The sequence below is a fragment of the Bombyx mori genome, chromosome 24 (assembly GCF_030269925.1).
Source record: "Bombyx mori chromosome 24, ASM3026992v2".
NCBI classification, from domain to species: Eukaryota; Metazoa; Arthropoda; class Insecta; order Lepidoptera; family Bombycidae; genus Bombyx; species Bombyx mori.
Genome location: NC_085130.1, coordinates 6,507,127 through 6,524,520, shown reverse-complemented (window position 1 = coordinate 6,524,520; position 17,394 = coordinate 6,507,127). Strand labels below are relative to the sequence as shown.

The window sequence follows — 17,394 nt, the reverse complement described above, 5'->3', positions numbered from 1 at the left end:
ATTGAAATTCAACTAAAAAATTAAAAATAAATAATATTTTAAAAAAACTAACAAAATTTTTAAAAGGCTTTAATAGAACTTCCAAATAAAAAATAGAAAATAAATTTTAATAAATTTGAATTCAAAATAGTGTAAGAAAAATGATTTTATTCTAAAAAAAACCGTGGGGTGCATGATATCAGTAGTTATAAATATTTTATGAACAGATATGAGTAGAAAGGTTATTTTGATAATATCCTGAAAAGTGCCCAACGCTTTTTTAAAATAAAAATATTTTTTCCTACGCTATTTTTAAATAAAATTTACTTATTAAAAAAAATATTTTCTAATTTTTAGTTGGATTTTCTATAAAAGCGTATTTTGTTAGTTTTTGTAAACTATTATTTATTTATTGGAGTCTTGTGAAAAACTCACTTAGAATTGTTATATAAAATAACTCACAATGACTTTGAAGACGGTACTAAGTTCTCTGTAATGCTTGGGATTTCTTTAAGTTTTTATTGCATCGCATTGGAGCTTTAATGTCGAAAAGCTTCATCGTGTAGTTTTAAGGAAACAGTCGAGCGTGTATCTATGTGTTATGAAATTTTCCGACGCGACGTCACAGGGGAGCGACAGGCACGGTAGGGGGGGGGGACATCAAATCAACAGTTTCAGGCGATAGAGCCAGTTTCCTTCTTGCCCTCGAAGCGGACGGTCGTGCAGAGCGAACGAATTTCCCAAACGAGTGAATTTATCATTAAACGAATTTCCCAAACGTGCTGTTTTAATATTTGGGAGTTATTGTGTTCTTTTTTTGTACGCGGGTATCGTAAATAGTCACACTTTATTAGTTTTTCTTTTTTCGTGTTTTTGTTGTTATTTTTTTGATTTTTTTACGGTGTTTTTTTTTGTATTTTTGTTTGGAGTGATTTGTTTTTTTTTTGTTTTGACTGAAGATCAGCAGAGGCGGTAAGTGTATTATAGAATTGATTATTTTTATAAAATTTGCTATTACTTGTAAATTTTCCACGTAATTTTCCGATTATTATTTGGTTTCGGAAAAACATTTTGATTGTATAGTTGGACGGTTGTTTAGCGTCCTTGGCTAGTATACCAATGTGTCTGGATTCGGTTCTCGATCTAAAACATTTGTCTCTAGCGATCTGAAGCCTGAAAATAATATGTACTTTGGCCGTTGAGCTTGCGATGTCATTATCAATGTTATACATTTCGCGTGAATCATCTGAAAATTGTATTTTTTAATTTTTTTATTTATTGCTTAGATGGGTGGACGAGCTCACAGCCCACCTGGTGTAAAGTGGTTACTGGAGCCCATGGACATCTACAACGTAAATGCGCCACCCACCTTGAGATATAAGTTCTAAGATCTCAGTATAGTTACAACGGCTGCCCCACCCTTCAAACCGAAACGCATTACTGCTTCACGGCAGAAATAGGCAGGGTGGTGGTACCTACCCGCGCGGACTCACAAGAGGTCCTACCACCAGTAAAATTTTTTTTAATAGCTTTATATACTTGACAGTATAAAGGCGGACTTAATGCCATAGGCATTCTCAGACAGTCTACCTTAGGGGAGTGCAGAGATGAACCTTGGTAGGTGGAGTGTTATTAGATGTAGGGTTATATTAGGTACTTAAACATATGTATATATATAACATACATAATATTTATAGAAACAAATACTCATACTTAAATAAGTACATGAGTTGTTCTTATAAAGAGAAACAACATTTGTGCTGTAGTTTTACTAAGCTAAACTGTATTTTGATATATAGATAAAATAATACATTACAAAAAAACATTTAAAGCTATTGCTTCACCACCATTTTAATATTTCAAAAATCCTTTTAAATGTCTAATGTTTTTATGTTTCAATATTCGAAATTCTATTTATGTCATCTTTACATCATATTAACTTCTTTTAAGGTTAATCGTATAGAGGTTACATACATATAAATATATATATACAAATAAATATCAATTATATGACTCTGCTATTTCTCTGAGAAACAGTTCTCGAACCCTCATCTTAAGCGTCGAAAATTTTCGGTATAACAGAAGGATAAAACTTTAGGATGTATTCTCAAGGTTCTTCTTGATAGATCATAGTTGATATTCGTTAATAGAGCAGCGTTGTTTGTCCTTAATCTATCGCCCACGGAACGCAAATTTCACATCAATAGCAAATTCTCGTAAATATAATATATTGTATAAATTATATTAAATATAATATATTATATAATAAATTGTACGTAATCCTTGGAACATCACTGGATCGACTGTCTGTGCGTTAGGAGTCGATAGAAATAGTTTCGTTGTCATCACTTGCAAAATTCACACGGATAGCAAATTCTCGTAAATATGTACGTAATCCTTGTAAGATCACTGGATCGACTGTCTGTGCGCTAGGAGTCGATAGAAATAGTTTCGTTGTCGTCACTAGCATTTATCGAACATGACTAAACTCCTCTTCTGGAGGCGCACTTTTAAGGATTAAAATATTATACTAGTGGTCCCGCAGTAGTCGAAATTCAACTATAATTAATTGAAATCATAAGTTTGAACATTATTATGGTTATTAATACGTGAAGCAAAAACTTTGTATCCCTTTTTACGAAAATTGCGCTAACGGAGGAGTATGAAATTTTCCACACTTATAGAGAATATAGAGATGAAGTGCACAATGTTAATTTTTTTTTAAAATAGTGCATTAAATATACATTAAATCAATAAAGAAAACATTACACACACTACATACCATGTATTTGACGCACACACGCATGAATACTATTTATTGTCAAACTTTTGTTCTTGACGTCTGTTGTCAAATTGAGATTAAATCTTGTTTGTCTTTGTTAATATTTCTTATAGTGTAGTCTTGGCGAAATTTGTGATTATAGAAGTTCAATCATATACTTACAATAGTTACAATCATAATAGTGTACAAACTTACAATTCCAATTAATTATAGTCGAATTTCGACTACTGCGGGACCACTAGTTATGGTTATATTGTCAAAAACTATTAATTATACTTCTATAATCACAGATTTCGCCAGGACTACACTATAGACAAATAATATTAAAGATAAACAATATTAACCAATTTTCAATTTGACCACAGACTTTTAGCATTAACTAAAGTTGGACAATAAACAAAGAGTATAGGTATATACATATGTGTGTGTGTCAAATACATGGCAGTGTGTGTAATGTTTTCTTTATTGATATAATGTGTATTTTATGCATTATTTTTTATTAGCATTGTGCACTCCTTCTCTATATTCTCTATAAGTGTGGGAATTTTCATACTCCTCCGTCCGCGCAATTTTCGTAAAAAGGGGTACAAAGTTTTTGCTTCACGTATTAATATATAGATAATTTAGTTTATAAATAAAATGCTTACGTTTAAATTATCATATAAGATCTTCATGTTGTTTTATTGGGTAAATAGTTGGATTAGCTAATGGCTTAATTGGTGTGAAATGGTTGCCGAAGATATTTACTTTTATACCACCAATCTGCCTATTTCTGCCGTGAAGCAGTAAGGCGTTTCGGTTTGAAGGGTGGGACAGCCGTTGTAGCTATACTGAGACCTTAGAATTCATATCTCAAGATGGGTGGTGGCATTTGCGTTGTAGATGTCTATGGGCATCGGTAACCACTTAACATATGGTGGGCCGTGAGCTCATCCACCCATCTAAGCAATAAATAAATAAAATATAGATTTTGGGCCGTGAATATGTCAGGTATATTGGGACATTGCGTTTAAATTCCTTGGGTAGGGTCTGGTTTTCAAACAGGACCGGAGAATAGCTTCGCTGTCGAAATATACAGGGTGGTGGTATTTACCCGTGCGGTCCCATAATAAGTCCTACCATATCTATTGTTTTAAACCTTCAAGATTTTTTCCCGTGATTAAAAGGAAATTACTTTATATATACTAGCGGCCCTAATAGACGTTGTCCTGTAAAAATTCAAGTCGATCCGGCCGTTTAGTTGTCGTATAGATAAATAATCTAGATACCGACTGCAGCGCCATCTGTCGGGCTGATTTGTGAATCTAAACCATCCAGGGTGCCGCCCAAACGCATAAAAAATCGTTCAAATCTGTCCAGCCGTTTAGGAGGAGTTTAGTGACAAACACACGCACAGAAGAAATATACATATAAATACTATATAATTAATTTAAATCGCCGTAGCCTATGGCTAAGATGCCCCGAAATTCGACCACGCTCGTGTCTAAAACACACACAGACTTTGATTTAGATACATATTTGATAAATGAGTAGTCAGCTGAAAATTTTTAGCTAGCTACTTTCACGATGTAGGGTCGAATCTGTAGTGTTCAAAGCGTAGTTACTGATCAAATGCCGTGGATTTTAGAGATCGAGTAATGGTATAAAATGTCATAAAACCTTGGAAGAAATACTCATATGCGGTATAAAATAAAAGTCTTTAGCTCGATGATTCCTTTTCTTCGCAGACGTACATGTACTGTGCGAAGTAATTGAATGTTTGCATATTAAATTGGTTTGTGAACACAGCCCTTTAGAATGGTTGGTATTTTGTGATTTCCGCGTCTTTAAGACGTACCTAGCGAAATATGTTCACTGTCTGCGCCGAAGGGCTCGACGAGTAAATTAACCCAGAGACACAGCCAACTGAGTTTCTCGCCGGATCTTCTCAGTGGGCCGCGTTTCCGATCCGTAGGGCCAGTGTTAGCAGCACTTCCAGTTTGAGCCCCGTGAGCTTACTTACACGTTAAGGCGAAGCTGAAATAGCCTCTCAAGACTATTAGCATAGGTAGGAAAAAAAATGTATTGTGAGTCCACGCGGGTAGGAAAACAAGACAACATGACAGACATGATCAAAATAACTTTTTCTGCTTAATATAATCTTTTTTTATTGGGAGTATTAAAAAATGATAAAACTTTGAAGGCTTAACGATGGAGGGAAGATCTTCCACTGAGCGTATCATATTGCTCGGTAGATCGACGGTCCGAATGTTCCGACATGAGCAGTGGAAACCGATCATCAAAATCAGCTCCAAATCTATTACCATCAGTCGATTAGGTTTTCTGTAATTCAGTAAATAAAAAAAGGGTGCGTGTACTTATGTACGCGCGTAAGAAGTTATACTTTATTTTTATTAAATTTATTTCTTTTTTTTTAAATATTAAATAATTAATAATCAATATTTAACGTTAATAATTTAATAATATTTAGTATGAATTGTATTAAATAATAATTTTGTCATTTATATTACTAAATAATACATACGGATAGATAACCTCAATTGTATTGGAGCACTTAGGAAGGTTGATGAGCACAGTTTTTTCACAAATATTTTCTAATATTAATTAGTATTGATTTAAATATTCAATTTAAACCACTTCTGATTATAATTCAGACGCACATATAAAATTCGCGCTTGTATAATGAAAACAAAATTAAAACACGTGTTTTAAATGTAGAAACTCAAAGCATTTGGATCAATATTATAAATATAAATACACAGTGAACAGAGGCGGCGTGCGTGCCAACATGCGCCACTAACAGAGGGTCCATTTCTGTTTTGTGGGTAGCATTTTTAGCGAAAGTTCACCTGCGGCTATATTCAGACTCACCAAGTTACGTCGGTCGTATTGTAATGAGCGATTTAGTGGGCAACTTCGTTTCTGTGAATTTTGTGTCACGGTGCGCGCGCATCGTAAAATTTCACTCTCATCAATTTTTCATAACGCGCCTAAAGAAGTATAACTTCAAAAAATCCTAAATATCGAAATTAACACACAATTAAACGTAATTATTACGTATTTTAACATAATGTAATATTCACACGAAAGCGCTATGTTCTAGACGGGTACATCGTTCAGAGTTTACGACATGCTGTAACAGATTCCAGAATTCCGTTGTCACTTAAACATCGAATTTAGTACACGACAATAAAGTCTAAAGTATATTTTAAGCCCAAGCCGTTACAGCCTTAGACATAAAATCCGTAAGGCTGAAATTGGTTTAAAGGTAGATTGGGGTATGAGACGTTTATCCGATAAAAACGTTGAGTATCCTTATTTAGGTCTGTAAAATACTTGTTAAGACTGATTTAAATGTAAGCTGAAGTTACTTGGCTTAATTAGGCCATTGTAACGTAGGGAGAGTCTGAGTAGTCAAATACTATTATTTTTCATTGTGTATTTCTAACAAATTTTTTATAATTAATTAATGTAATTAATAACATAATTAAACTTATTTTTTTTATGAAAAGTATCAAAATTATTTATTAGTATTAGGGTCGATTCGACCAAACAAGAGTAAATCTTATTCTTAGAATAACTCGTCAGTTAATCGAGAGTAAATCAATTTTACGTTTTACCAACTACAATTCTAAGAATAGTGGGCCTATTCGGGAATTGTTACTATACCGCCGTTTCGCACGGAATAACGGAGCTATTCCTAGAATAAAGTAATGGCGTCTGTCAGTCCAACATCTGATTTCTGTCATTTCATAAATATTTATTCTGTTTTAATTTCAAGTCAACGCAATGCACTAAATGATTATTAATAGTCTGAATGCAACGTTTAAACGAAAAAAGATAAAACCACACGACAAAACTTGACAATTCCCTCAAACAAACAAGAAATAAAAATAATACGTTTGACAGCTGGATATCTTACACAACAGCTACTTTTTCACACTAAAATACGGCAAAATCGAGTTGACGATTTGTATGCTCTTACACTATGCCGTTGAACAACAACATTTATTTGCCGGATTTTATTTTTGTTCACCATTCACTCTGCTATTCGCGTATTGTTATTCCTAGCGCAAGTATACGTGGAAAAACGACTATGAATTTACTCGAGATTAAAATCATGGAATAGGTTATTCCTCGTATAGTTACTCGAGTTTAAATTTAAGTTTGGTCGAATCCGCCCTTAGTCAGTCTCTTCAGTCAGCTAATCTTTCGAAATGTCAGTGATCAAATAATGATGATTATTTTTATGACAAACTAGCGTACTCGACCGCTTCGCTAGGCATTTAAAATTAACATTATTATTTAATGTCATTATTATTTGGGAGTCCAACAATCCTATAAATATTAGCTCCTATACCTCCTATAGATACCAAGTTTCAAGTCAATCGGATGCATGGTTCAGTAGTTAAAACGGAACATCCGTAAAAACCACTATAGATTTATATATTGGTATAGACTAGTATAGATATAAATCAGTGGAGTCGGCGCATTATGTCCTTTTTCCGCTACCTATTCGCTGGAAGCCTAAGGGGCTATTACAGCTACGCCCGGACGCGCAGGTGAGCTCACGGGCTCAACCTGAGAGAATTTGCTAACACTAGCCCTAGCAAGAGCAGTGCTTCGCTGAATCTACTACTGGATCGGAATCGCGTCCCACTGAGAAGATCCGGCGAGAGCGTGTCCTATTTTTCCATTAAGGGCTAATATCTCTGCACTCAGACCTTTCTCACTTATTTATATCCTCTTTCACACATTCCAATCAAGTCTATTTGGATGGCCTCTCCTGTCACATCACTAAAACAATTCACATGTTCTCATCACATATTTTCACATTTAATGAGTAAATAGATGACCTCGGATAGGATTTTAGGGGTAAATTAATATTGAATTTCGTCTATCGTATTTATTGTTATACTGTCACGCCTCCGATAATTTCAGTTTGTCTGTAGTTTGATTTCGTAAGGTTAATTGGCCTTTCTCTTTACCACATCCCAAAAACAGCATGTGGCTTACAGATTCGTAGTTGTGCAAAAAGATAAAATATTACGAATAAGTCCTCTGGGTATATTTTCTTGTAATGGTCATGTTATTGTTCTTGAGATTGAGTTTGGGATTTCAAGATGCTTTTCTCGCAATACAAATGAGTCTGTCAATCTCTTTCGCAAGATCCATTGTTTCTAATATAATTCGGGCAAATGAAGTGATCTAGGCTGTCTAAGTTCGAGTGTTTAAGCTATTGCATAGTTTCTATCGCGGGCCTTGAGCGCGGCGACTGAATCAAGAAATTCCGTAACGAAAATAACCTGACACGGGGTGTCCTACGTGGGGACTACGCCTACTATGTAGCTCGCGTTCAACACATTCACACGTTGCGCTGGTGAAGTGGTTGTGAATAAGCGCGCGGCGTGACGTCGCACTGCATGAGCATCATGAAAAGTCTGCCCATCTCTCTCTCACGCGGTCTAGCTTATAAGTGTGAAGGAGACAGTTAATCTTTTGCTTTTGTTAATGTTTATAAATATAGCGTGGTCTTATTCTTATTATTGTTTTAATATTAAATTATTATTGTCTAATTGTAATTGCATAAGCTGATAAAAAATGGTTTGCAATAGTTTTACCGCGGCAGTCCCTGAGTGCCACACGTCTTTTTTTTATTGCTTAGATGTGTGGACGAGCTCACAGCCCACCTGATGTTAAGTGGTTACCGAAGCCCATATATATCTACAACGTAAATGCGTCACCCACCTTGAGATACAAGTTCTAAGGTCTCAAGTATAGTTACAACGGCTGCCCCGCCCTATAAACCGAAACGCATTACTGCTTCACAGCAGAAATAGGCAGGGTGGTGATACCTACCCGTGCGAACTCACAAGAGGTCTTACTACCAGTAAAAAGAGCGCTGCGATGAAAGCTGCCTCAGACATGCGCGTTCGGATGCGTCGATGTACGAAGTTTACTTAATCAAAGCAATCATTATCCAATAACGCGAATTTCCAATCTTATATAAAACCTTTATAGTTCATATTTTAAGAATTTATATTCTTAAAATATGAACTATAAACAACACACATCGGTACAGTCATAAGACAGAAAGCCTTCCAAAGCTAAATATATATAACAAGTTATGCTAAATATATATAACAAGTTATAACAAGTTATATATATTTAGCTTTGGAAGGCTTTCTGTCTTATGACTGTACCGATGTGTGCAGAGAACTCCGCCAGCAATTGTAGGTATTGTTACGCGCTAGGGTTCGGGATAAATAAAAATTCTACCGGAGTATAACTTAAAAACTGTATTTATCACATAGGACATACACAGAACTTTTACAAACACGCAATTCGCTTCTGCCGCTTCGCTTCAGGTGATCTGTTCGCTGTTTCGCTTCGAGTAGTTCCGATTACTGACTGACTGCGTGCCACCTTTGCAACGCTTTAATAGTCGAGACGAAATCCTTAGAATCGTCGAGAATACTCCACAAACTTCGAGTATTGCGTGTTTCCGCTATCTGACAATAGATGGCGTTGTACTCCTCGAGCGTTCTAGATGTTACTGGATCCTTCGATATTCGTTCGGCTTTTCGGCGATAGATGGCGTTACTCTTATCGGCGTAACAGTATGTAGACTTATAATTCGCCACACATGCATGACTTCAAATACGATTTGATATTCATGTTGCAGGTCAACGGAATGTTTTAAATCGAGAATGATAAACATTCTTCATCTACTACCTTTAGGACAAGGGTCATAGTTCTAAATGTCGAAGTTGAGGCCAGTTTCGGAACTTTAACGCCATTTTCGCCTCGTTTCAGGCCGGTCGAGGCCAGTTATGGGCCTTTCGGAACTTGAGATAACAGCTTTCCGTAGGCAACGTAAGGAGCTTTCGAAGTTTTTGTTGCAAAATCTTTTGTTAGTGTTGTTTTTGTTTTAGAACTTATTAAGGACACTGTTCAAGGAACTAGTTTCTAAACAACACTTTAGATTCTGATACTCGTAATCTGATAATACGGGCGTATTACGTAACAAGTCTGGTGTTACAATGGGACTGTATCGAATTTCGGGTCCCGAGAGAGGTTCTAATTATTTTAAGAAATTTGCACACTAGTCACAAGTGCCCGTTCTTAGACGATTTCCACGATTAAGAGAGATAGAGAGAGAGAGAGAGCCTAAGAAGGCCTTTCCAGTTTCACCAGGGCAGGTGGGCGAGCAAAGGCTCAGTCAGGAGGGGTGGGATTTGCTAACAACTGCCCGAGCGCCTCCGAAGGAGACCTAACAACTCAAGAGCAATTGCTTCGCGAATGAATCTACTACCGGATCGGAATCGCGACCCGCTGAGATAATACGGCGAAAAACTCAGTGGGCTGATGCATGGGTTAGGTTGCACGTCGACCTCTTTGTCGAGTTCGACGAGTACGGTTATCCGGTCCCTAAGCCTGCTCCTAGTGTTAGAGCTGAAGGCGTCTAATGGAAAGGTTATTGGATCTGATGGATCCGTAAGGACGTGTCTAGGGCATCGACGGCTCCTACATGATCAGAATTCGGGGAGTAGTGGAGAAGAATTCTTATTGATACACAATTATGAAAAATTATTGGGAGAAAGGTGACTGAACTCCAAGTTCTTCGAATTTTAAGGAGTTAGGGAAGTCCGGCTTGATGTACGCGAACCTAGCTTGTATACGAAATAAAAGTATAGTATACTAGTACAGTACACGAGTGAACAAGAGGGGCCGCATTACGCGAAGAATGGCGACGTCTGGGGAAGCGCACCACCACCCGAAGTTCTTATTATTTATTGCTTAGATCGGTGGATGAGCTTACAGCCCACCTGGTGTTAAGTGGTTACCGAAGCCAATAGGCATCTACAACGTAAATGCGCCACCCACCTTGAGATATAAGTTGTTAAGTCTCAGTATAGTTACAAAGGCTGCCCCACCCTTCAAGCCGAAACGCATTACTGCTTCACGGTAGAAATAATGATGACCACCACCACTGCTAAGAGTGCATACGACTGAGAAGAAAAAGAAGAATAGTCACAATTAAGGCACAAAGGGCATAATCTTCTCTTCTTCTTAGTCGGTCTCTTTATTGCTGAAGGTCGTGTCTAGTTTGTAATGTTAACCACTCGATGCACTATACTTCTAAAGGGCATAATATAATATGGAAAAAACTTACGATCCCCTAAAACCCGGTCAAGGTATGATTGTTTCGTGGCGAAAATCTACAGGTTCGAGGTACTAAGCAAGTAAGTTCACAAGAGAACTTGCATCATCATCAACATCATCATTATCCTGCCCTTCTCTCAGTCACCTGGGTTCGGTGCAACATGTTTTCTCCTTCCATACTCCTCTATCATGTACCATTTCTTCGCTCACTCCCCTCTTACCCATATCGTCTGTCACGCAATCCATCCATTTTTTCTTAGGTCTACCTCTTCCTCTATATGCTTCCACATTCATAGTTAACACTCTCTTACCAACCTCATTTTCATTTCGTCTCATTACATGTCCATACCATCCCAAACACGTACTTCTCAACTTCTCTGTCACAGGTGCCACTTTCAGACTTCCTTTAACATATTTATTTCGTATTCTATTCATTCTCGTTACTCCACACTTCCATCGCAACATTCGCATCTCTGCTGCATGCATGAGCTTATTATACGATGTCGTCTTCTATCATGGAAGTCATACGTGAAGAAGTGTTATGCGATGATTATTTTAAAAAGCAACACCCGCCCCACGTTTCATCTATGGTGTAATTAACTAACAAGTGTAGCAGACCTCTTAGATATTACGGGCTTAGATACGTTCCGCTGTTTTTAAATTTTAGAAAGAAAAATACCAGCTTTTAAATGTTCAAAGTTTATCCGAAATGTCCGTAAAGTGTAATCGCGAAGGCAACTAACTGCCTCAAAAATATACAAAAACCCTTTTCCCAAGAAAAATCTTTTGATAACACACAAAAAAAAAAGAAATTCATTTTAGAATCCATTGAGGGTAAATCGAGGAGGCATTTGTCTTTACTAAGAAAGAGAGGTCTTTAATTAAAAAGTTACAAAAGAAATACAAAGAAAGGCAAAGAAAAGATAGAAAGAAAAAAAAACTGTATCGTGTGATCAATGGCGTGTAATTCTTGTTTCTCTTTTGTTCGCTTTTAACAAGCGTTTCCTGCGTTTAATACTTTCGTGGAGTGGGCGTCGTCGGTGACCTAGGGTCGTGCTTTCGGAAAATTTCAGAGATATACAGCGGGAGGCCGTCTCGGTTGATGACCTTTGGACAATCCGGGAGAGCTGACCACTGAGTCGCCGATGGGGGCCGGGGGCGGGCCACTGAGGTGTCATGCGACTGCATCGTAGCGTACGAAGTCATTGTGGCATAAAGGATAAGATGTCCGGTGCATTCGTATCTAGCGATGCAACGGTGTTCGAATCCCGCAGATGGGTACTAATTTTTCTACTGAAATACGTACTTAACAAATGTACACGATTGACTTCCACGGTGAAGGAATAACATCGTGTAATAAAGTCAAACCCGCGAAATTATAATTTGCGTATTTACTGGTAGTAGGACGTATTGTGAGTCCGCACGGCCTCACAATACGTCACCACTCTGCCTATTGCTGCCGTGAAGCAGTAATGGGTTTCGGTTTGCAGGGTGGGTCAGCCGTTGCAACTATACAGAGACCTTAGAACTCATATCTCAAGGTAGGTGGCGACATTTTAATTTTAGATGTCTATGGACTAGGGTAACTACTTAACACCACGTGGGCTGTAAGCTGGTCCACCCATCAATGCGATTAATAAATAAAAAACATTCGAATGTTGTGCAAACTACTGTCAAATTTTACATAATAACTGTCTACATATTTTACATTCCTTGTATACATTTGGAATAACGAATGTACACCTTTTGACAGTGATTTTTCTGTACATGACGAATAAAAGCTGCTCATGACCTACCCGTCAAGTGGCTACCAGAGCTCATAGACCCCAGACCGTGCGGGCTCGCAATACACTTGTTACCAGTAAACACAAAACCATAAAAGCTCGAAATGTCAAAAGTTAACTGAACACGACGAACGATTTCGAAATGGAAAAGCTCGACCAGCTTTTATAGCCCCCTCCGCAAATGGGTGGTTCTTTTATGACCGAGTTTTTCGATTAAGCCTCATGTGAGCCTTTTCTGTGCCAATCCTCTTCATTGGATTTCGGTTATCGCCTGTGGTTGCCAAGTTGACGAGGATACGAAACTGGGAATTCATTCAAGTGTTACCTGTTTGCGCTAGAGGATTATTATTATTAATTAAATAAACGATGGGCTTTCCAGTACAATGGAAACCAGGGATTGATATCCGTGTAATTTAAGAGTAAAGGGTAGATAAATCTGTTCGTCATCCGAAAGTTTTGTCCAAAGTACTTCAACTTAACGTCCAAAGTACTTAACGTCCGTCTGGTGTAGTGGTAAGTGACATGGTCACTACACTAGGGGGTCGCGGGTTCGAATCCCGCCAAAGGAAGATATTTGTATGATAAATATAAATGTCTTTTCCGGGGTTATGGATGTATATTAAATATATGTATGTGTATAATAAAAATCTTACATTTATTTCCGTTATCTGGTACCTGTAACACAAGTTCTTTACGAACTTATCACGGGACCAGTTAACGTGGCGTGATTGTTAGTAAAATATTTATTTATATTTATTTATATTTAATGGTAGGCAGTGGCTTGGCTCTGTCCCTCTCATTGTGGATGACCATAAGCGACGGCATCCATTCACCGTCAGGTAGGCTGGTCTGCCTACAAGGATTTGACCCAACCAGGAACGCATGATTGGTTCGCAGCAGAATGACAAAACAAATATGGGCCGATCTTAATGGACATTTTTATTGCGCGATGTTATTACACAGCAAAATTCTCCCGCGAATACACGTGTTACATGAGGATTTTCACGTCACATTCCTTTCGTGTGTTCCCGATAGTTCGTGACAGACTCTTGCTGCCATAGTCACCGTCAGATGTCATTTGTTAGTCTAGTATAATAGTAGTTTGGTATTTACCATGCTAGTTCCTTCATGGTGGATACTGTTCGTGAACATTCGTTAAGTACGTATTTTATGATAAGCAGTCGACGTCGCCCTAAACACGTCATTTCGGACCCTCCAGATCCAGTGACGGTGCTTTTAGGTAAATTTTTTTTATTGCTTAGATGTGTGGACGAGCTCACAGCCCACCTGGTGTTAAGTGCTGACTGGAGCCCATAGACATCCAAAACGTAAATGCGCCACCCACCTTGAGATACAAGTTCTAAGGTCCCAAGTATAGTGACAACGGCTGCCCCACTCTTCAAACCGAAACGCAGTACTGCTTCACGGCAGAAATAGGCAGGGTGGTGGTACCCACCCGTGCGGACTCACAAGAGGTCCTACCACCAGTTATTACGCAAATTATAATTTTTGCGGGTTTGATTTTTATTACACGATGTTATTCCTTCACCGTGGAAGTCAATCGTGAACATTTGTTGAGTACGTATTTCATTAGAAAAATTGGTACCCGCCTGGGATTCGAACATCGGTGCATCGCTCAACACGAATGCACCGGACGTCTTATCCTTTAGGCCACGACGACTCTAAGACTCTTATTTCGGGGTCAATGCTGCATTTCTTCTTATCACGCAGCATGCGGATTTAGCATGAGTTTTATGGCCACCTGCCTAGCATCTGCCTTGCTTGGGTTATATAAATACAATATAATTTTCAGTAGTACATAATATAGTCATCGCTACGTGCCATTAACTTCTGATAAAAAATTTTTCAGTGTTCCTTTCAGTTTACCGGTTTTTTGTTGTGATTTATGTTTTGTTATTAAAAACATTTACACTACGATTTAGGTTTTCAAATATAAAAAAAAAACACATCACATTCTATTCGTTTCTCTGTATTTTTGTAATGACATCAAAATACCGGCTTCTTAAAAACAGATTTTAATCGAAAATACGATTTAAAAGGGTAATTTTTGTATTTAATTCGCAATATATAAATAAATTTGAGCTCACCTTTATTCATGCGTTAATTGGTATTTCAAATTGAAATACAAAATACGCCTTGTTTGTGATTACAAACATGACAATACTATGAAATTGTAGCGCTATTAAAATATGTTCACATAAATATTTATGATATTAATGCAGAGCAGAGCGTACATTCAATTACTTTGAAGGTTCGAACATAAATAGCGGCGGAGTTATCGGTTCCCGCGAACGTAGTCTGGTGGTAGGACCTCTTGTGAGTCCGCACGGGTAGGTACCACCGTCCTGCCTATTTCTGCCGTGAAGCAGTAATGCGTTCCGGTTTGAAGGGTGGGGCAGCCGTTGCAACTATACTGAGGCCTTAAAACTTATATCTCAAGGTGGGTGGCGCATTTACGTTGTACATGTCTATGGGCTCCAGTAACCACTTAACACCAGGTGGGCTGTGAGCTCGTCACACCCATCCAAGCAATAAATTAAAAAAAGTCTTACAGATGTTTAGCAAATTTTAAGTAAAAAAATTGTTTCTAAATAAAATGTTTCTTAAGGTTTATCATGATAATGTTCCAAATAGTTTACAGTTTTCGTGGCCGCGAAGAATTTAGGTGTTATAAGTTGATGTTTGAATGGTGTGGTAATTTCGTGAGACAGCGAAATTAATCCACTCGATAATGTTTCTTAAGCGCTTTAACGCGTCCTTCTTCAAAAAGAGCTGCCATTTAATTTGCGTCCGGGACATAGCTGACTTCCGTAAATGACTTAGCGTCAGAGGTGCCCAAAACTTGTCTTTTTTTAATTGCCTTTGTAGGCAGACGAGCATACGCCCCACCTGATGGTAAGCGATTAATTACCGTTGCTCATAAATGTCAGTAATGCTAGGGGCACATCCAAGTTGCTGCCTACTTTCATATATGAATTAAAGCACTTAGTCTTAATTAATTAATAAGCATTATTTAATATGAGCGCGCACTTAACCGAACACTTAGAGAAAAAGACATGAAGGAAGTTGAGTAAAGATTTTTTTTATTGCTTATGTGTATGGACGAGCTCACAGCCCACCTGGTGTTAAGTGGTTACTGGAGCCCATGGACATCTACAACGTAAATGCGCCACCCACCTTGAGATATAAGTTCTAAGGTCTCAGTATAGTTACAACGGCTGCTCCACCCTTCAAACCGAAACGCATTACTGCTAGGCGGGGTAGTGGTACCTACCCGTGCGGACTCACGATAGGTCCTACCACCAGTAAAGAGCGAGATAGCTACATTTTAGAATGACAGATGTCGAATGCGAATTGGTTTGATATCTCACACCTACCATTTGCCTTTCCATGAACAGACGTAGCTCATGGCGTATCCGTCTAACGGTTAGCGAGAAACTAACATCTGTCAGTTTGTCTGTAATGTGTTTTAATTTTTTAATTAAGTCTACGCTTCGGCAAACCCAAAGACCCAACTATAAATAGTTTGGCTCGGTAAACGCTAACAATGATTGATCTAATAAAAGAAGTTCGTTTGAAATGTATAATGCTAACATCGTTTGGTTCACTTGTACAGAAATAGTCTCTCGACAAGACCCTTGTTAGTCACAAAACCATTCCGAGCCGCTAAGCCACTGGTTACGCCGAGAGCGATCTTGCTATAGCGTGCTAGTCAGTATAGTTTAACCGGATTGCGCTGAAGGAGGGTAATGTTTTTTGAGCGTATTTGTAGATGTCTGTCTAATTCTTTGACACTATCTAAAGTTGAAGCCTTTTGATGGATTCTGACATTTGAGCTGTCATTAGATTCGTCTCAGTTGGGAATAACGTAAGGTACTTTAATATTATGATCGCGAAAAAGAACCCGCTAAAAATCTCAGCTATAATTATAAATATACTAGTTGTACCCGTCCGCTTCGCTGGGCATTTAAAATTAACATTATTATTTCTCAAACCCACAAAGATTCTCATCATTAACGCCTCCGCAACTGGTGTAGGGAGTCCAACGCTCATATAAATATTAGTCTATCCATTAAGTACATGTATTTTCTACATGGATACCAAGTTTCAAGTCAATCTGATGCATGGTTCAGTAGTTATAACGGAACATCTGTAAATACCACTGTAGTTGTATATATTAGTATAGATTTTAAATTTGGCGGTAGTTGGTAAAATGTTCAAATGTCGACGAATAAACACTTTCTGGCTGTTGGGCTGAAGTGATGAACAGGTTTGTTTGCTCTTGGTCTGATTGCTTATTATCTATACATGTACTGAACGGCCGTCTGGTGTAGTGGTAAGTGACATGGTCACTACACAAGGGGGTTCGAAACCCGCCAAGGGGAGATAATTTTATGATACATATAAATGTATTTTCCAGGGTTATAGATGTATGTTAAATATAAGTATGTGTATAATAAAAAAATTACATTTATTTCCGTTATCTGGTACCTGTAACACAAGTTCTTTACGAACTTATCACGGGACCAGTTAACGTGGCGTGATTGTTAGTAAATATTTATTATTATTATTATTATTATGTATATATTTAAACGTATATAAGTGTGTGTGTCAGTTTCTGGTACCTATAAATAACATAGGGCATCCTAATTTGGGGCCGAA

The 17,394-nt window shown here is 37.7% G+C and overlaps 1 protein-coding gene across 2 annotated transcripts in view; it reads left to right on the top strand.

The window, feature by feature from the left end:
• The first annotated feature begins 663 nt into the window (after nt 1-663).
• Spr (sex peptide receptor) overlaps nt 664-17,394 on the top strand; it is a 269,773-nt gene continuing 253,042 nt past the window's right edge. The window contains exon 1 of one of the 2 annotated variants that reach the window (XM_038019601.2): nt 664-951. The gene's annotated coding sequence lies outside the window, so the exon portion shown is untranslated. The remainder of the gene's footprint in view (nt 952-17,394) is intronic. The other variant, XM_062675498.1, reaches the window with a different exon arrangement.